This window comes from Xiphophorus couchianus, chromosome 23 (assembly GCF_001444195.1).
Source record: "Xiphophorus couchianus chromosome 23, X_couchianus-1.0, whole genome shotgun sequence".
In the NCBI taxonomy this organism is placed as follows: Eukaryota; Metazoa; Chordata; class Actinopteri; order Cyprinodontiformes; family Poeciliidae; genus Xiphophorus; species Xiphophorus couchianus.
In genome coordinates this window covers 20,393,651-20,413,556 of record NC_040250.1, presented here as the reverse complement: position 1 = coordinate 20,413,556, position 19,906 = coordinate 20,393,651, and positions in this window count along the sequence as shown.

The following is a 19,906-nucleotide window of genomic DNA, read 5'->3' as shown; positions in this document are numbered from 1 at the left end:
ATCAAGTGTTAATGTGATAATATTTCTCTGCCTTTCACAACTAAAAGACATGACGATACATCATCCTTATCCACGTAGCACCTTGAATCTAAAGGCCGGACCGAAAAACTGGAAATGAAAGTGATGATTTTTATTGCCTCTGAGCGACGCGGGGATGATTTAAATTAGCCATTAACCAGAACAACAAGATTATGCTCTGTAATTATATATTTTTTTTCATCAAGTAATATCAATTGCATTTACGTTCATAATGAAAATTAATCATATTTATAGATTCACATTCCAAAGAAGAAGTGTGGAGTTTGCCAAGAAGTAGCAAAGTCACAGAGTTATAGGTGTTGTAGGTTTGATTCGTTCCACCGCAGGCTGGGTTTGCTCCAGCTGCCAGTTTTTCTTCCTGGAGGTTAGCTGGAGTAACATCTGTTGCTACATCTCCCTGTCATGTTGACTGAAAAGCTCCTTGAGCAAGGCACCTTGACAAAAGAGGCTCCTCAGCGCCCTCTGAAGCACATTAAGTGTTGCCTGGTAACTATGAGTGAGCCGAACTGAAAGCGCTTCTGGAAATTATGCCAAGGCTGCCCGCTTGGAGCAGTTACTTAGCTACCGAAACGCTCGAGTATGAAGACATGCTTTCAAATTATGGGATAAACGCTGGGTTGTGCATGGGTCTGGAGTAATGTCTTCACTCTGAAGAATAAGACAATTCAGGATCTGTTCCAATGTCGTCTTCTTCATTTAAAGGGTTTGATGAGTTTGTCTGTTGTTCCCCTCTTTTTGTTTTCAGACTAAATCTCCATATTATCCAGGCTACTATTATAATATCAGGTTTTTAAACTTGTAATTGAATGCTTTACAAACACATAAATGTGTTGCTGTTTTTGTTTTTCTTAAAGAGCAAACTAAATTTTGAACTTCTTCAGAGATAAGTACAAATGAAGCAATTTTGTCTATTTTAAATTTCCAGTAACATGACATTAATATAAAGCAAGTAAAATAGACATGATGTTCAAATTCATTTGAAGCTCTGTATTGACTTATTATTTGCATAACATTTGGCCAGAATGATAACCTCTCTGAGTTTTTTGCATCTGCTGATTTTACTGCAATTTTTAGTTGCATATTTTTCAAACTTACTCCAAATCAAAACTCATTGGTGGAATTTAATTCCTGATTTATTTATTTTTTCCCTGGCTGGGATTAGATCATCGTCAGTATTTCAAATATTTTTCTCGGGTCGTATGTGCACTTTTGCTCGCTTTGCTTTCAACCTGCTAAATTCTTTGCCAGACACTTTTCTCTGAAATCCCCAAAATGCCTCGGTTAGCTTCAGAATCCATCACTGACTTGAATCATTAAAAGCTCGTGGCACCAAAGGCAGCACTGTTAACCCAGAATACGATTTAAATCCTGTTTTACTGACAATGTTGTATTTTTTCTCAAATAATTCCTCCATATAACATTATCAGTGAAACACACTGAGGCTAATCTGTGAATGCTTTGACATCTCTGTTTAGTGGTAGTGTAAGGTTTTTCCTTCTTGTAAAAATTTTTTTTGCCAAACCAGAGTTGATAATATTGATGATATTAATTTAGATCCAGAATATGCAGTCACTTTATCCAATTTATGATATTGTATTTGTTTCTTGCTTCACTGGATCTCTGTTCTATATTTCAGGGAGCTAAATTGTTTTTAAAAAACAAAATTATATGTATAAATTATTCTCTAAACTGTTTTAACTCTGCTCAGCTTCCTAAATAAACAGTGACATGACGTGTGTGATGTTTAGTGTAATAATATCACAATTGCAATCACAACTAGATACCTCTGACACCACTGATGATCATTCTGCTGCAGTGCATGACTTAAAGTGACGTTGTTCTTTGAGTTGGCTCTCTATGTTGCCACTAATAAATATTTGAGTAATCTTTTTTATTCTTCTTTTTTCACCAGGTAAGACAAAGGTGCTATTTATTTTATTTATTAGTTTGGGTAATTGATGAATTTTGTTTTTGTCTTACCACAGATCATCTGGATTAAGATCTAAAAATGTACGAGACAAATTTAAAGCATAACGTAAACAGTTTCACTCTGGTTGTATCTTTGGGGATCTTTATTTGTCCTGCAGGAAGGTAAACCTCTTGCCCCACTCTCAAGTCTTTAGCTGTCTCTAACAGGCTGTCTTGCTCTATTTTTATGGGTAACACTTTATTTGACGGGTTGTAAATAAGACTGACATGACACCGTCATAAAGATGACATAACACCTGTCATGAACATGAGTAAGTCTTTGTGAATATTTATGACTGTTGTCATAAAGTGTTCTTTGGTAAATAATGACATTTTGTCTATGTTTTGACAACTTGACATTAACTTGGACAAAAATGTCTTTGTAATGACAACTTGACATTAACCTGGATTGATCTGGTCAACTTTGTATTAAAAGTGTCTTGATTTACCAAATGACACTTTGTGGCAATAGTCATAAATATTCACGAAGACTTACTCATGTTCATGTCAGGTGTTATGTCATGTTTATGACGGTGTCATGTCAGTCTTATTCACAACCCGTCAAATAAAGAGTTACCTTTTTATGTCCATCCATTATCTTTTTAACTCTTTCCAGCTACCTCTGTTCTTGGGGAATAGAAAACATCCACCACACCATGATGCTGCCTCCACCGTGTTCATCTTCATCGGTTTAGAATGACGTGTAATGCCTCAGTGTTGTTCTCAAGCCTCAGGCCACTGATTACTAGACATACCTTCTCATAACAAAATACGTTGCTGTATTCAAAATGTTTTTACTGCTGCAAGACAAGTTTAAGCAAAGATCAATTGGCTCTAATTACATCTGAGGTTTGCAGTTAGTTTTAGTTTCACTTCACTGTGTTATGAGACAGGCAGCTATATTTAGCACACACCTGGTGCTGTGTGTGGTGTTATTCCTCTCCAGTAATGTTTCCCTCTCTTTTTTTATGTTTTTTTTTTTTTTGTTGTTGCAGGTATTAAGGGTTGTTGTGTTGCCTCCCAGCTTTAAATAGTCTCATAAAGCCTGTAACCATAAAAGGCATCAAGATTCTCACTTAAGCTTCTGCAGCTTAGTGAAGCAGCAGAGGAGCCGCACGACGATTGTACAAAACCTGGTAATAACTTTGCTGATAAGTGTTCTCTGACTTTACATACACACAGAGGCATATAGCAACACATGGCAGAGCTTTATTTGTGCTCATCTTCTCAGCGTTGAGGGTTTCTAACACACCTGACTGCTTTGTCTCCTCCCAAATGAGCAAATGACAACATCTGGAGTGTTATGGAAAGGAAAGCTCTGAGGATAAAAAAAAGGAAGGCAGAGCAAACCTCCATCCACACGCACGCGCATATGTACGCAAACATGCCTGAGGTTGTTAAAAAGTAAAACTCGCTTGGATTGAAGTAATGACCGCATCACAATCAGAGGAAGAAAAAAATAAAGTACTTTTTTGCTGCTCACAAACAGTAAACTGATGATGATGCTCACAGTGGAGATGAAGTCATTTCAGACAGATATTAAACTGCAGGGCTGCTGCAACCGTGATATGCAAACGTGACGGGGTCGGCGTGACACTGCTTTCATTCTGAACAAAATGCTGAGAAACAAAAGTCTTGTTAACGGTTCAAAGCACAGACAGATAGAAAGTAATCACGTTCCATCTCTAGAGCATGCTTAGAAAAGAATTTCATACCTGTTCGCTTTTAAAATGTTGGCTTTCACTGAGCATCAAAGAAGCAAAAATAAATAAATTTTAAAAAGGAGATTATTCAAAGCAGGATAAAAGTGCTGCATGGCCCTGATCCAACAGGTGCTGTTCAGAGGAGAGAACACAACCAAACTATCTCACTTCCTCTCACTTTTTAATGGAAACAGAGCCACGCTAAAATATTCATACTTCTTAAAAATGTTTTATGCTAGAACCACAAATTTCAATATATTTGATTAGAAATGCATGGGATAAAGTAAATGATAATAGTGAACAAGAAGGTACATTATAATTTTTTTAAAAATATAGGCACATGTGTATTTGACTGAAAAAAAAACCCTCTTAAAACAACCACAGCACCAAATCTTTTGATCTTTCAATCAACGTTGAATATCTGCAAACTGGAAATTCTACCTATTTATTTTTTGAAAAGTAAAAATCGGATTGAATAGGAAACATCTGAGAAAATAAACTATCAAGTCTCACCACAAGTTCTAAGTAGAAATGACACGTTTCTCCTTCGATACGGTATTCCAGTGCACCTGTTTGCTGAGGCTTGTTCTTCTGCAGGAAGACAAACCTCAAGTCTGATGTTTTTCCAGTCTTGTGTTGCCTATAGAAGGTTTCCTTCTAATATTGCCCTTCAGTTACCTCCGGTCATCTGAGGAGCTTCTTTGTTGAGGTTACAAAAGTCCTCCCACAGCATGATACAGCCACCACCAGGCTCCCCTGTACAGATGGTGTGGTCACACTCAGGGATGAAGAGTTTTTGCCTCTCAGTCTTTTCCATGTAGGATAAAGATTGCACCTTTGGCAACTTCTGACCAGAAGATCTTCTGTGTGTTTGCTGAGCTTTTAAATTACTTTCTTTCAACAAAAGCTTTCTTCTTGCTTCTACTACATAAAGGCCAGATTTGTAGGGTGTATATTAGTTGTGCTGCCAACACATTCCTCCAGCTAAGATGCGTCTTTGTACAGCTCCTCTAAAATGAATGTCAAGTATGTGTTGCATTGGTTTATCACAGAGATCAGCAACCTTTACATCCTGTAGAGGCGTTTCTACTGTCAGGCCAGCCAAATAAAACTCATTTAGAGCTGCAAATGTTGCACAGCTTTTTGAAAAGACAACTAAGAGTGTTAGATAAATACGAACCCCCATTATATTTCTATTTTTAGGATTTAAACTAAAGGTAAAGATAACATGCAAAAAACAGCATGCATCTTTTTTTCTATGGTGGGATGGAAAACCATGTAATAAAAAATGCATATAGATTCCAACCTATTGATGAGAAAATCTACGCTGAAGATTTATTTTAAAAAAGGAGTAAATGTCCACAAAAAACTCTCAACAACTCAGAATATTTCAGATTAAGCTCAGTCATTTTCTAGAAAAAAACCTGGAAATTTTCTGCTTTTGCAAAGTCAGAAATCTTTGACTTTGTACATTTTCATCTTTTGGAGCTCAGAATTTCTTTTTGTTTTGTCTAGAAATTTTCTGAGATTTATCTCAAAATTTCTGAGTATTGTAAAAACGTTTGATAGGGTATAGGTGCTTTTCTTAAGGAACAGCATCAGGATTAATAACAATTTGCCAATTGTGGCGAGAACTTGATTGTTTCCTTGGCTTTGGCGCTCTTCAAACATGCTTCAAATGAGAAAGCATTGTTCTGTAAGTCAGAACTGTGCCAGCAGTATCAGTGATGAACTCCACAATCATTTCAGGTCGTGAGTTTTACCTCTTAAAGATACTATAACTGAAATCATTTACAAACAACTGAGATTCAAAGCCAACCTCATTGCTCACGTCAGTGGCATACCAAGAAAACTCAATAATGACACTATTATATGTGATTTACATTCAAGCCCAGCATAGTCTAGTATTTAATTTCCATAGTCTAGCAGCTGGTGTCCTTGTAAACTTCAACAATAATCAAAGAAACAAACATCAGACTTTTTCTTTTCTGTTATCACTTATGCAATCAGTGTCGCCAGAACAGGTTGAAAACTGTCGTGATGCTCTCTGTTATGACAACTAGAAGCTTTCTTGTTTCATTTTTTTCTTTCAGGACAAAGTGTGACACTTCATTCACGACAGAAAGACACAAAGGTTAGGTATGACAAAAGTGCTAATGAGCTAACCTTGATTGCTTTAGAGAAACAAATAGAGCATTTCTTGTGCTCCTGCTACCTTATAAATATGAAATGGAGCCAAAGTAGTTAATTTTGACTAAATAAAGCTGCAACTAAAGTGCTAACAGTGGGGGGTAACAGTGGGGTTAATAATGGATGAGCAGTTTTCTGCTTTCCAGTGAACAATTTGCCACGTTTTACAAAGCTACAGCTAGGATTAGGTCCCAAACCACTGCAGGGATGGAGCGATGCCTTGTTGTGATGGGCAGTAAGGCTGAGGTCACCCTCTAAAACATCAACCGGACAGATTGTCAATTAAATATTGATACAGAAACAAAAACTAAATTTGTAGTAGGTAAGGTTTGATAGTTTGAATGGTGGAACAGTGAGCTTGTCAGTCAAAAGTAACAAATACAAGTCATCAGAAGAATCTGGAACTGATGGCTGATGCTGTTTTTTGTTCACCTTGCTGATCCTTGACCACACTACTTTACATCTAGAAACAACTAATCAGAGACAGGAGAGTTTTAATGCTGTCAATCACAATCTCATGTGGCTGCTCATCCCTATGCTGCAGCTAGCATAGCCTGTTGTGAATGCTCAGTGTAGTTAGCATAGCTACCAATGACAGCAGATGAACATTGTTCCTGTAATAAGTTGGCAGCGCCCCTGCTGCTAAGATATTGTACCATTAGCACATTTAGAAGTGAGTGAATGAGGTTGATTGACAGCGCTAAGACCCTCCTACTGGTTCTGATTGGTTGTTTTGGTCAGAACGTTGCATTACTTTAGCGAGCAATAGTAGTTCAGGGAGAAGGTGGAGGAGATTGACTGTTTTCACAGATTATCTGTCTCATAACAAACTGTCACGACATGGTGACAGTTTTAACAAATATGGAGAAAACATATTTTTTATTAAAGTTATATACTGCAGCTTGAATAAAATGCAATTACACAGCATTTTTTGAGAAGTCTGGATTGCTTCATGTATATTTTTGCATGTTGCCTAAGACTGTTGCTCGTGGGGAGAGACATTTCAGTAAACTAAAACTAATAGAAAAAAATTTAAGCAACCTGCTTGCATACTGTATGTCGACTGTTGCATGTAAAAGTCATGAGCAGTAAATATTAGAATAGAATAGAATAATAGAATAGAAGTACTTTATTCATCCCAGCAGGGAAATTACTTCGCAGTTACAGCATAGAGACAAGACAAGACAAAAGACAAGACACAATAACAACGTCTGGGTGTTGATTCTGGAGTTGGCTGTGGCAGAGCTGATGACGTCACAGGCCACCGCTGCATCAGCTGATGGGGGAATGTAAACATGCTGGTATCAGTATTGGACCAAAGAAAGCAAGGCAGTTGCAAGCCTTTAAAATTGTGGCGCTTTTGATGGGTCAGATAGACTCAAAATATTCTAACAGCAGTTGTTTGGAGGTACGGGGGGCCCAATTTAATTTTTTGTCATGGGGCCCACGTTTCCTGGCAGCGCCCCTGCTGCTAAGATATCAGTCACAATTTCTTTTACAGTTTAGTTTTGGTTTCTGTAAGTTTTAAGCTGTTTTAGCGACATTAAGAGTGTCGTCGGTGCTTTATTTTAAACTCAGCATCAAAGCAGCCATGTGATCCACTCAAGTGCTCAATCAAGCGACCACCTCAAAGTTGTGATTATCTCAGTTTTTTGAAGGTGGTTCATGTCTGATCCAGCCCCCCAAAATAAGCACACTGTGTTTATAGCTGGCTTTCACTTAAATTTCATGTTGTCTCGAGTTATTTATATCTTGATCATGCCATCCATGTTGGTGTGTGTGTGTGTGTGTGACAGAAAGAGTGAGAGCTAGCATGATGACAGCCAATTAATTCAGCTCTCGGGGACTAGTTGAGGAGAAACAGTGACTGGCTGCATTAGTCATGGAGTATGGCAGCGGCAGCATTGGGGTGCGGGTGGGGGACTCTCGTACACTTTAAAGGGGTCTGCATGTGCCCACATTTGCTGTTTCCCTCTTCTGCAACCCTATTATGCCTCCCTCATTCATGAGGGAGGGGGGTGGAAGTACAAAACAAACTTAAGCAACCAGCATCTGAGTGCAACCCAAAGAGGTTTTGTCAAACTCTCAGCAATGCATTTACCAAGCACAACAGTGTGCAGCCTTAGCAGCTCCTGTAAAGACAACAACGCACTCCGCCTCATGAAAAGTACAGAAAACAGACACTTTTTTTGAGAGAAAATTGTTCCGTGAAAATGGACGTAAAGAGAGTGCCTTGCAAAAGTGTTAATACCTCTTGAATATTTTTTTACACTCATTTTCACATTCTCAGGTGGCGCGGGGAAGAGGAAGGAGAATAACATGTGACTCTCAAAACATTTTAGAATGAAAAATCTGAAACGTACGGCATGCAGTTTCCGGTGTTCGACTCCATGCCTTTTGCTGCGTCTACAGCAGGAAGTCTTTCTGAGTGCATTTATTTCCTCCAGCTTTGAACATGAAGAGATGGAAAATGTTGCTCATTCTTCAATGCAAAATATCGAAGTCTCAGTCAGCTCTTTTGTAGCCTCTAACAGGATTTCGTTTTCAGTTTTTCTGAGTGGGCTCCACCCACCTTTCAGTCCATGCTACTGAAAAGCATTCCCACATGATTATCCTGCTTCCACTGTGTTTCCATGTGGTGGTGATGTGCATGTGCATATGTAGGTGTTTCTGAACTCTTATATTCCTTGCCTGATTCAAATGTTGATGTCTTGGAAAACTTGCAACTTTACCAGACTTTTTCCTCTAAATAGTCCTCAGCTGGATCTTTGTGGTACAATTTTACAGTTTTAAGCTTCTCCAACACTTCCCCCCTTGACATGTCTGCTTTCTTCCTTGGATTTCAGCGTGCTGTTTGTTTATCAGTGTTCCCCAGCAAACCTCTGACACCTTCAGTGAACAGCTGGACTTATGCTGAGATTAAGTTACACACAGGAGGGCTCAATTCGCTGATTGGATCAGTCCTTCAGGCTGGGTTGTCAAACACCAATCCTCGAGCTTTGGCATCACGTTTTACAGATTCATGCCAATTACCCAGTCATGTAATTCAGGTGTATATGCAAAGACACATCCTTTCTAGGACTGGAGCTGAACTGGTTACACTTTATTTTTTGGGTATCAGACTAAAAGAGATTGAATACAAATGTGTGCTTCACCATCCTAATTTTTTTTCTCAATGAAGCCATAATTTGGTGGTGTGTATCAAAAAATGCTATATATCATAATATCATGATTGAAACGTTACAAAATTTGAAAAATCAGTATGAATACTTTTGCAAGTTTTGAAGAAAGAGTTGATCTGTGGTGGAAACAAGCGGGATCACGATAAAGTAGGACACAAGTATGTCATTATCCTCTTGAGAAATATTTGCAACATTTTCTCTCAGTAACTCACTATCACGCAGATGTCAGGCCATCTTAGAAAAATGAATAGGCCATCTGCTATAAACATGGCATCAGGTTTGCAGTTTGAAACGGTGCAAAGTAAGAAATAAACAGTTTGTCCTTCATGAATGGCCAGTTTGTGATTGAGGGAAGAAAAAGCATCAGTTTTTTTCCTTGCTACATTCAAACCAAGGCAGTTTGCACAAGAGCAGAGACTCGGAGAAGGTCGTCGTCAGTGTCCTCCTTCTTCATAAGCCATTGTAAACTCTTCATTTCATCAACTATAGTAGAAACCTCGACTTTTCTTTGTATTGCTCGTGAGCGTTTAAGCATTTTGCTTTTAAAGAATCAGCTTTCCCCCTGTATGCTACTACTTGATCCTTTGCTGAACTGCTCGAAAGGTTGCATCGTTGATGGAGAAACCAAGAGGACGACTGGTAGGTGGCTGCTGTGCTACCTGCTTACAAAAGGCCATTAGCCGAGGTGTGTAGCTGACAGATAAAGGCCCCCCGTTGGTGCCGGTTCAAGCTATGATTTACAATCTTTATATTTAACCGGAGAGAGATTAATTATTGCTGGCAAATTGACAGGGCCAGTGAGGTGAGGGAGGTTTCTGACTGACATCGCCATTCCTCACAGCGCTTCCCGCCTCAGGGCGCTGCCTCTGACCTTGAGATGCCAGGCATTTTGGGCAGCCCGCCCTCCTCCCAGCAACACCTTTCTGGCCCCCTTCCCCTCCCTCTAATACCCATCCTTTATTCTTTGCAGGACTGCCACACACCCCTTACTGAGCTTCCAGCGCACAATGGTTGTCATGGTAAAGCAAACAATTACTGTCAAGCAGAACTCCATTATAGTTTTTGTTGATCCTGTGGGACTTGTGCTCAAGTGTGTGCAAGAAAGAAGTGTGTGGTCTGAAAAGAAGCTAAACAGAAAACCTTCAGTTTCATATCTCGTAGTTGCCACTTTTTTAATCGCCGTTGTCATTTAACAGATAAGTGACACTCTTCCTCTATGCTTCTCATCTTTTGGGGAAATGTGTCTGCTAAATCAGCATAATGTCATGAAGAGACACAGGGCTGTTGCGGGTCTAATGTTACTGCAGCTTCACACAGTTCATGATGATCCCACCCACGATGAGAGGATAATGTCTGTGCTGAAACACGAAGCGCTGTGTCGAGTCAAAAGCACCATAATTGTAGACATAACGAATACATTTGACTTGGTTTTTTTACAGTCAGTTTCAATGTTAAGGCAAATGATGGGATTTTCCGATTTAGATGTAGGTAAAATTTGGAAGATTCATTGATAAATGTTACATTTAAACAAAGAAATATACTAATAATGTTGATTAGTTAGTAGGGTTTTTTTGTCAATCCATTCATAACATCAGAAGAGCAACAACTTGCTTGAAGATTACAGCAATAATCAAAAACAAAATCCTGAGAATTTATTTTTAAAGTGGTTGTAAGATTCCATGATCGAAAATATTTCTGTTTGGCTAAATTTATGAATCTCAAAGAATTAAAGGGCCATTTGCACCTAAAGCTAGCGAGAGACCAATTGACACAACAGTCATGTTTTTGGACTGTGGAGAGACAACAACACTTAACATGTTACTTCAAAATAAGAAACTAAAATTGACTCAGCTGGTTAACTTCAAATGTTAATTTTCTAAAGAGCATGTTTTTTTCAGATTTCTACAGAATATGCACATTTCCATCTGTTGTGTTATATGTTTGAAACCTCGGCAGGACACAACAAAAATATTTGCAAAATCAGTTTCCATTGGTGTTGTGGAGCCAAAACAGAAACATGTCAGTGAAGAAGTGAAGCAACAGTTTTACAGACCTCTCTGCCGCTCTGCGCTTCCAGCTGAGATAACCATTCGAATAAAAGTTGCCATTTGATCTGTTTGAAATGTGAATGATGTAAGATCTTTTAAGCAAGAATTACTTTTTGAAGATGAATAAAATGTTTAAAGATAAAACCCAATGTCCTCCGCCAAAAAAATCGATTTGATCTACTACTGGTAACAAGCTATGAGTCTCCCTGCAGGAGGAGGACGTCTCTCTGGCATGTCACTAAGCAATCTGAGGAACAACATATTTTTAGCACCTCTCATCCCAAGAAGAAACGTTTACCTTGTTACTGCTACCCACTTCAGCTATGTGTTTCTGTTCTATAGTCATTCCTCGTCTTTCCCTTTCAGTCTAAACATCTCTGCTCACTGCTTCACTCAGCCTACATCATGCCTGCCGTCAGTAGCTTCATATGGCTGATGATCCCAATGAAAGACCACATGCAAATGGTTTACATGCAGCAGATCTCTAGCGATGACCTTTTATCTTCTTTGTGCCGCGACAATGAAGGCAGCATTAAGGAAGGTCTTTCTTCAGGAGCGATGGCCACCTTCACAAATCCTCTGGTGTCCCCGCCGGCGTACATTACAGATGGAAATCACTTGGGGATTATAGCAGCAAAATCAGCTCTGCTTGGATTAAGACGCAGATTGCCATCAGCCGTCTCATGCTTCCTCTGCCCCGCTGCGTTTCTCAGTCTTCGCCACTCCCGAATCACACTCCCACATCTGAAGGCAAGGCTTTAAAAGGAGAGATCGCACCCATCCTGAGTGTCAGCATGGGAACAATTAGCTAGCAGGTGCAGTTTGTTGCTCTTTTCATAATAAATGTTAGTTATGTGGACTTCCCCCACACCACACACACACACACACACACCCACGCCCACATGCCCCCCCATCTCCTCCAGCTGAATCATGGTTAAGGCTTCATCTCTTTACGTTGCTCTCATTTTTTTCTGAACACACAAAGCTCCCAAAACAGAGCAGTAATAACCGGACGCAGGAACACAAACTAAAGGTTGCAAAACATACCTCCCCCCACTGGACGTCGGCTTAGACTAGGACGTTACTGATTCTCAATCCAATTATTTTTATTGACCATAGAAAATCTATGTGGAGGGTTGATGAATAATCTTTAGTGCCAAATTTCAGGGATTGCCTCACTATAATTGCAGTTGGTTGTGTCTGTCACTTTCTCTCTAATGAAATAATCACAGACAGGCATTGTTGTTATTAATCTCCCTTTTAAGAACAAAGTCTCCGTGACCCACTCCTGAGACCTTCCCTCTCTCTCTGTTTTTAGATTTTTTTGTAAAAGTGTCTGACATACAAATAAATCCAAAGCATTTTTGCCATATAACAAAAACACATGCAGAGATCATACCAAAGAGGACAAGGGGGTAAGGTGAGAGTAATCCGTCGTGATTTCTGAGGCACTGCACTCACTCTATGGACATTAAAGATGCTGAAGGTCACGCACTTTTAGCCGATCGCTAAGTGAAAACAGTCTGCTGTGATTCAGAGATAGCCACATCATAACGACTCTCACTTTGTGAGGCACGTTTAATTCAGTCCACAAGGTCAGAAGGGTCAGTGGACAAAGTGTTGCTCATCTCAACTGACAAGCAGCCACATGCTGCTCCGCTCAGCTCCCTACAAAGAGTGCTACTGCTCTCTACTGATGGCTGCAAGACACTTAATGTACCTGACGACAGCCCGAGTCAGGTTTACCTTGTAACCTGACATTGAATGACAATGTGGTGATGATCCCTTTTAGTTGCTCATATAAGAAAAGTCCATCTTTTATATGTTCATGACAATTCGGATTGTATTATTATGGGATCATGACATCTATTCTGTCCCATCAAACTTCTGGTTCTGACTCTCACTCAAGACTCCATATTTTTTTTAATCAACTCCATCACTGTATCCTGCAGGATTTGAATCTGACTGGCAGTTCTGAAATGTGTTATGTGGTTCCTCTGACTGAACAATGAACCCACTCTGATATGATGCCATTAATGCCACATGTGTGTTGCCTGCTGTGTTGTCTCCATCTGGTGGAATCTGGGTGTATTGCAGCAAACCTGGCACCCTCGCCCTAAAAGCTCTTCGGCTTCATTTGAAAGCTTATTATTTGTTGCCACAACAAATCTTATTTCTAACTGCCATTTACTTGGAGCCGGTTTGGAGCCGAAATATGAGAGGAATAAAATCCCTCGGATAAAATAAAAAAAGAATAAATTTAGTGAGGGAAAGCATCTGTGTACTCGTTATTTTAACATACCCACTAAACTAGAAGAGTCTCAAGTCTGCTGCAGCCTCTCACTGTTGTCTTTCCAGAATTTCACTGGGATTTATCTCCGTTCGTCCTCCCATCAACTCTGACCAGGTCCAGAAGCCATATCGAAGAAAAGAAGCCTAACAGTATTATGCGTCCACTATCACACTTCGTCATGTGGGTGATATTTTTTGTAGATTGATGTGAAGTGGGGCAGTTTTCCACCACATTTGAGGGGTTTTATAGGGCAGAAAGGTAAAGGATCTTTGCAGCACCTGGAGAGTTACTATTCTGGGTTTCTCTTTTGATTAGACTAGGTTTAGTTGAGAGGATTGCAGTTGTAAGATGCTCTTTCCATTTTTGGAACGCAGATTGAATGATTAAGTGTCGAGCGTTTAGGATAATGGTTTACGATCTAAACCTGATTTAATTCCTTCACTTAATTATTTTTCTAGCTTTAAAGGGGAAGAGGTATTATGCACAACTAATTTTTTTAGCCTCATATCACATTATAATGTTATTACCAAATCAAAAACATACCTGGGGTGCTACTTCGATTCTTTCATGCATGTTTGAGAAATCTTTGAATATTCCATGGAAGCCATTTGGGGTGCTTAAACATTTGTTCATGTCTCTTCAGGTCGAGCTTCCACCTCACAGAGTATCTTTCCCCCATGCCTTCCCCACTCAGCTCCTCTAGACTAGCGGCAGCAGCAATGAACAAACACCTGGTGAGACTGAGTCTGCTGAGCTTATCATAAGAACTGCCTCTCACTCCAACACTCCTTAGCACAGCCATAAACAGCATGATGAGAAGCACTGTTGTGATGACGTGCTGAAGGTGAAGTGCAGGGAAGAGTAGGAGGTTCTTAAAGAGACAGTATCTGTCAAATTACAAAGTCAATTTGCTTTTAAGCCATGTTTGAAATGTACAGCATTTTTATAACTGAAGATAACATAGTTACCCGATTGTGCTGTGAAATGACACTTTGTACCTGGAAAACACAGGTACAAAAAATACATAAAATATTTACCCCCTTTTAAAGGAAGTTAAATACAAATGCATGATGCAATTTATAATTTAAAAAAATGAAAGCGATGTATCATTTTCCTTCCACTTTACAGTTTTGAAATTTCACTGCAAACCATAAACCGTAGGAATTAAAATACAAAATAAAGACAAACCCAACAACAGAATTGTACAAGAGATTTCATTTAAAGAGACTGTTAGGATCTTGTGTTCATCATCAGTCAAACCGCAAAGAACCTGGATGGCAAAGGGAGGCATACGATTCAGAGAACAACAAAGATTTTTGGCTCCCACTACAAGTGGGACTGAAAATCACAAAGAAAGCCCACAGAGATTTCCAGCTCCTTTAACGAACCACAAAGAGACATCAAAAGGACTCACAAGCGACAGGAGATGACACAAAACTGCAACAAACAACTGCAAAAGCTCTTCAAAGAAGGAATTTGGAAATCTGACACTAAGGCAGTAGAAGTGACTCTAAAAACAAATAATAGAAACGACAAACGTTATAAATAAAAATGGCTATGCGTACAATACATACAAACCCACACAAAAGAGAATAAAACTAATAAAGAAAGAATTGAAAATGATCACGGAGGCAAACAGTAGCCATGGGAAAAAGGAAGATAAAATGATTTGTACTTTCTCAGTTTTGTTGCTCTGCAGCTTCAGGGAACATTTGACAAGTTTGTTTTCATTTGTTTTTATACATCCATATGTCAAACTTCTGCTATTAACACTTGAAACCAGAAGATTAAACTCACCCAGGACATACATACGTTCTTCTGATTTTGAAGACATGAATAATAAATCTCTGCCATATTCCTTCTCTCAGTTTTCGGCAACTCTAGCAGACCTAAAACAAGAAACGTTTGGTGTGATTTAACTTTAGACAGTGAGACAAAAATTTGAATGCGTCTTTTGATTTTTTGTATGTAAACTTCTGGTTTCAGCTTTGTGAATGGTCACTGTGTGAATTCTTCCAAAACAACACCACCACAAACTGAACCGGAGCTTCAAAAATCACCACAGGGTAGCCTCACCTTTTTAACACCGCAAACGGACAAAAAAAGATGTGCATTAAAAATAAAAATAGAAAAAGTGCTCTCTCCTTTCTGGGTCTTAGAAATGCGTTACAGTGTATGAACAATAGAAAACAACTTTCACTTGGGCCCAGGGCCAAAGTTTCAGTGGAGTCCTTCATGATAAAAATGGATTGGGCCAAAGATGCTGTCCACTCATCTGCACGCCTGCCCATCAACGGCATATAATGATGTCATTACAACCACAATAGCCCGCCCAGGCATTCAGTGTGTAATGGATAATAAGTGTCTATCCACCGCTGACAGCTTTCAGGGTCCCTGATGCTCAAGTGTCTGGACGCCTTTCTTCTTTTGGTTGATGGGCTGGTTCTTTACAACACAGTCAACGCACGTGTTTGCCTATCTGCCATATGGTGTGCTGGTGCATTAAAAAAAACAAAACGCTAAAACATGCATTTCATTGTGGTTTCACAAGGTTTTAATAGTATTTGAAAGAAAATCAGCAAGATTAAAAAAGATTGATCAAGGAGCATAAAAGTTCATGCAAAAATGGGATTAGTTGTATAAATGTAGGATACGTCCTCCACCTATATTGAGTGGCAAAAGTACTATGATGTGTGTGTTTAATGGATATTTTCAGTATGTTCTGGTAAAAACTCAGATTTGTCTTACTCTGAATTTAATGGTTAGCTTACTTCTGTAACTTTGCACATCTAAACACATTAGCACTACTGCCTTTTAGAAATAAGACACGTGGTTGTGTTTTCTACACAAAGCTCAAAAAACCTGAGAAAATTTGTTTATGGTTGATTGTTTCTTTGTTGTACCAAAGCTTATTGTTAGGTATCACACATATTTTTCATTAACCTCACATTCACCCTTTTATTTCTTTTACAAATAAATCACTAGGAATTAATTATATTTTTTTCCTGAAAAAATATTACAAAAAAACAAACATTTAATGTTAAAGTGAACACTGATCTGAGCCGAGTTTGCCAAGAGCGGTCATGGTCAAGTGGAAGAAAGTGTTTTGAGCTGATGAGATCAAAATGAAGCTTTTTGGCCACCAGACAACAAAGTTGGCCAAACACTAAATATCACCACAAACTCACCATCCTCACTGTTAAGTATGGTGGTGGCAGCACAATGCAGAGGGGATGCTTCTCAGCAGCAGGCCCTGCATGTAGCATTCCAATTTTCTAAGAAACTAAATGTTTGTGTTTTCATTAGCTGAAAGCAGAAAATAAACCCACTAAGCAGAAATACAGATCTGAAAACAGCTGTATGTGTGAATGAATAGACTTCAAACTATCTACCGGCTCCATAGCAATGACAAATTAATGTTGTTTGTTAGCCTGGGTTAACAATCAACAATAAGTGTCTGCCAGGCTCCATGTGAACCATGATTAAAGATATCCATTCATCCATCCAACCAACTCTACTTAATGGCATAAATATAAAGTTGATCGATTGATTGATTGGTTGATTGATTGTCTATAGCTACCCCCTTATGCTGGCAGGGTCACAGGGGTGTCTCCAGCAATTCATACCCTGCACAGTTCTACAGTAATATAAAAAATATATAATAAGGCCATCCATAAAAAGCTTTATTTTTTTTAATTACAGTTCACTGTTTCCACATACACGCAGCTCCTGTGGGTTGTCTTTTTAAAGTAAATAGTGGTGTGGTTAAAGTATTATTTTCAGTGGCTTAAAAAAAAAAAGCTTTTCTCCTTTTTTTGAAAAAAAAGTCCAATCCAAGCAAGATGCTGAGTGGCACGTGCCGCCCGGAACACTGTGATCATTGGTGCAGGTCCGCCTGTAAGAACCTGCTTTGTTCTGCCTGAAGTACCGCTCTTTCGGACCCCGTCTGTCGGACTCGGACTGAAAAGGCACCCCCTGCAGGACCTCGACTTAAAGCATCGCGACATTTCCTTCCACTTCACTGGAGCAGCGCGCGGTTACGCTCGAGATGACCGAAAGGAGAGCTGAAGATCATTACAAGCAGCTTCTAAACGAAAGATGATGACACACAGCATAAAGTCAGAGAGAGAGAGAAAACTACCCACTGTCTTTTTGAGTTCATCAATTAGCCCTTTGCCACAGATACCATTAACTTAATGAACCGTTTCTGTAAGGAGAATATTACTTCCCTCTTCCCAAATTAATGAGGCCGCTAATTGTCCTAATTTGCGTCTGAAACCCAAGCATTAAGCTTTCTCTCTGTGCTCACCAGAACCACCTCCGTAGCTTCGGGTGTGAGGGGATAATTACACACTATGGACTGTTTCCAACATCAAGAGGCTCTCTGTTGCTGGTGCACGGTTGTGTAAAATAATCCACGCAGTCTTTTGTAGGGACATTAAAGGATCTTTAATTAAATAAAAAGATAGTTGACACAGAAACTTCCACTAAGATTCATCAACTTTACATTATAACCAAAGCATCCGAAAGTGTGTGGCGGTAGCAATCCTGAAGATAGAAAATAATATTCCTTTTTGAACTGAAACCAAAAAAGAATAAGGTATTTTTGGTTTAAAGCTTCATCAGTTATTTATCACAATTATTACACTGTATAGACCTGTATTTTGCAAACACGTCCAATAAATACCAGTATTACTGTAATAATAATGTAATAATATTAAGCAACAACAAACCATGGTTTAGGTTACTTTATACGCTAATGTGGCTTAGAGCTTTCATCAAGATCAAAAACAAAATTAGTCACTTGTCGCAATGTTAAAGACAAAATTTGACTGTTCTTGTGTGGAGCTAACAAAAAATAAATTTAGCATGAGTTGATCTTTAAATGGGACAAAATTGTCTTAAATCAAGCCTAAAAGACGAGAGAACATTGGGGCCCTTGTGGCTCCCCAGGGAGTTCACTGAGTGGGTCTGAGTGCGTCCCCTGAGAAATATCAAGACTGTTTGGTTTGCTTGGCACATCATCCGTCACGCTGTGTTTAATAAGTATGATTGCTATTAAAATAACCAGGCCCTGTGCAGTGCCTTGTGGAAGTACATATGTGGGTGGGTTTTTTTCCACATTTTGCCACAAAATAATAAACTTCAGTGCCTTTAATTGGAATTGTATGTGAAAAAGTAGCATAAAGAGGCAAAGAAGTGGAACGTAAAGGATGCATGCTTTCTTTCTTTTTTTTTAAATAGACTTTTGAAAAGTGTGCAATACACCTAAATTAAATCCAGTTCAACCAATTATTTTCAGCAGTCACCTAATTAGTGAATGGAGTCCATCTGTCGGTATATTAACCTCAGTGAAAACACACCTGTTCCCTGGCGGCCTTAGGGACTTTTAGAACATATTAATTATGATATGAGGATAAACTGAACTTCTTATCTGCTGTGCAAAAACTCTTATGTGAGACACTGCACATCAACCTGGACACATCACCTCCACAGTGACCATGGTAGTGGGGGTGATTGTTATTTAGCAGGGACAGAAGAAAAATACAAAACGCAGAAGAAGACCCGGCAGCCAAAGGTACTGTTCAGATCAAAGAATTTTTAACCCTTTCATGCATGAATTATGATCCTTTGTGTCAGAATTTTTTTTCCATTTTTTTAAGTTTTTTTCTTAAGGCATAAAAGGAATTTTTTTTTTGTAAAAATATATATATTTTTTTTTTTATGTGATCAATTGTAATTTTGTCCAAATACAAAGTTGTTATTTGAAAAATACATCAGTAGTATTGTTCCTTAGGGGTTATCTGATGTCACAATATTTTTTTTTACTTGCAAGAGTCGTCTACAGTAGAAGGAGGGACCGGGTCGGTTCTCATGCTTTTTTGTCTGTCGGCCATATTGTATTTAACAAAAATAATTTCTTGCATTTGCAGCTGATGGCCAGTAGTTGATGGTATATTTTATGATGCATTAGTGTCCACTTCAGTGGTCTGTGTGCATTTATAACATAAAAATCCACAGGAAGCACAAGAAAATGGCTTTTAGAAAGCTGTCCACTGTAGTGACCACTATGCATGAAAGGGTTAAGTATTTCAGACCTTTTGTTAAATAAAATGCACGAATCTCAAAATGGTGGAAAACAAAGAAAAAAATTCTAAACATTTTTTAGTTCTATATTTTGCTGCTATTGATCAGACGTTTTTAATTCTTTTGGGTTCAAGTCCAAGCCACCTATGCTAAATCCAGCAGCTCAGGTGGTTAGCTGAACAACAGCCATGGGGACATTGTGTCGACACAAGTGGGTGCTGCTGCTCTTGGCTGATTAAGGTTTGAATAATGGTTAAGGCTCAGGAAACAAAGCACCTGGACTGACGCCAGGTTCCATCACTAACATCGTGGGCCAGAGGCAGTCATCTGCAGCTCTCTGGTTGCCAGGCCTGTGACAAGTTGTGTGCAGCCCATTGGCTGTAAACGGATGTTGTG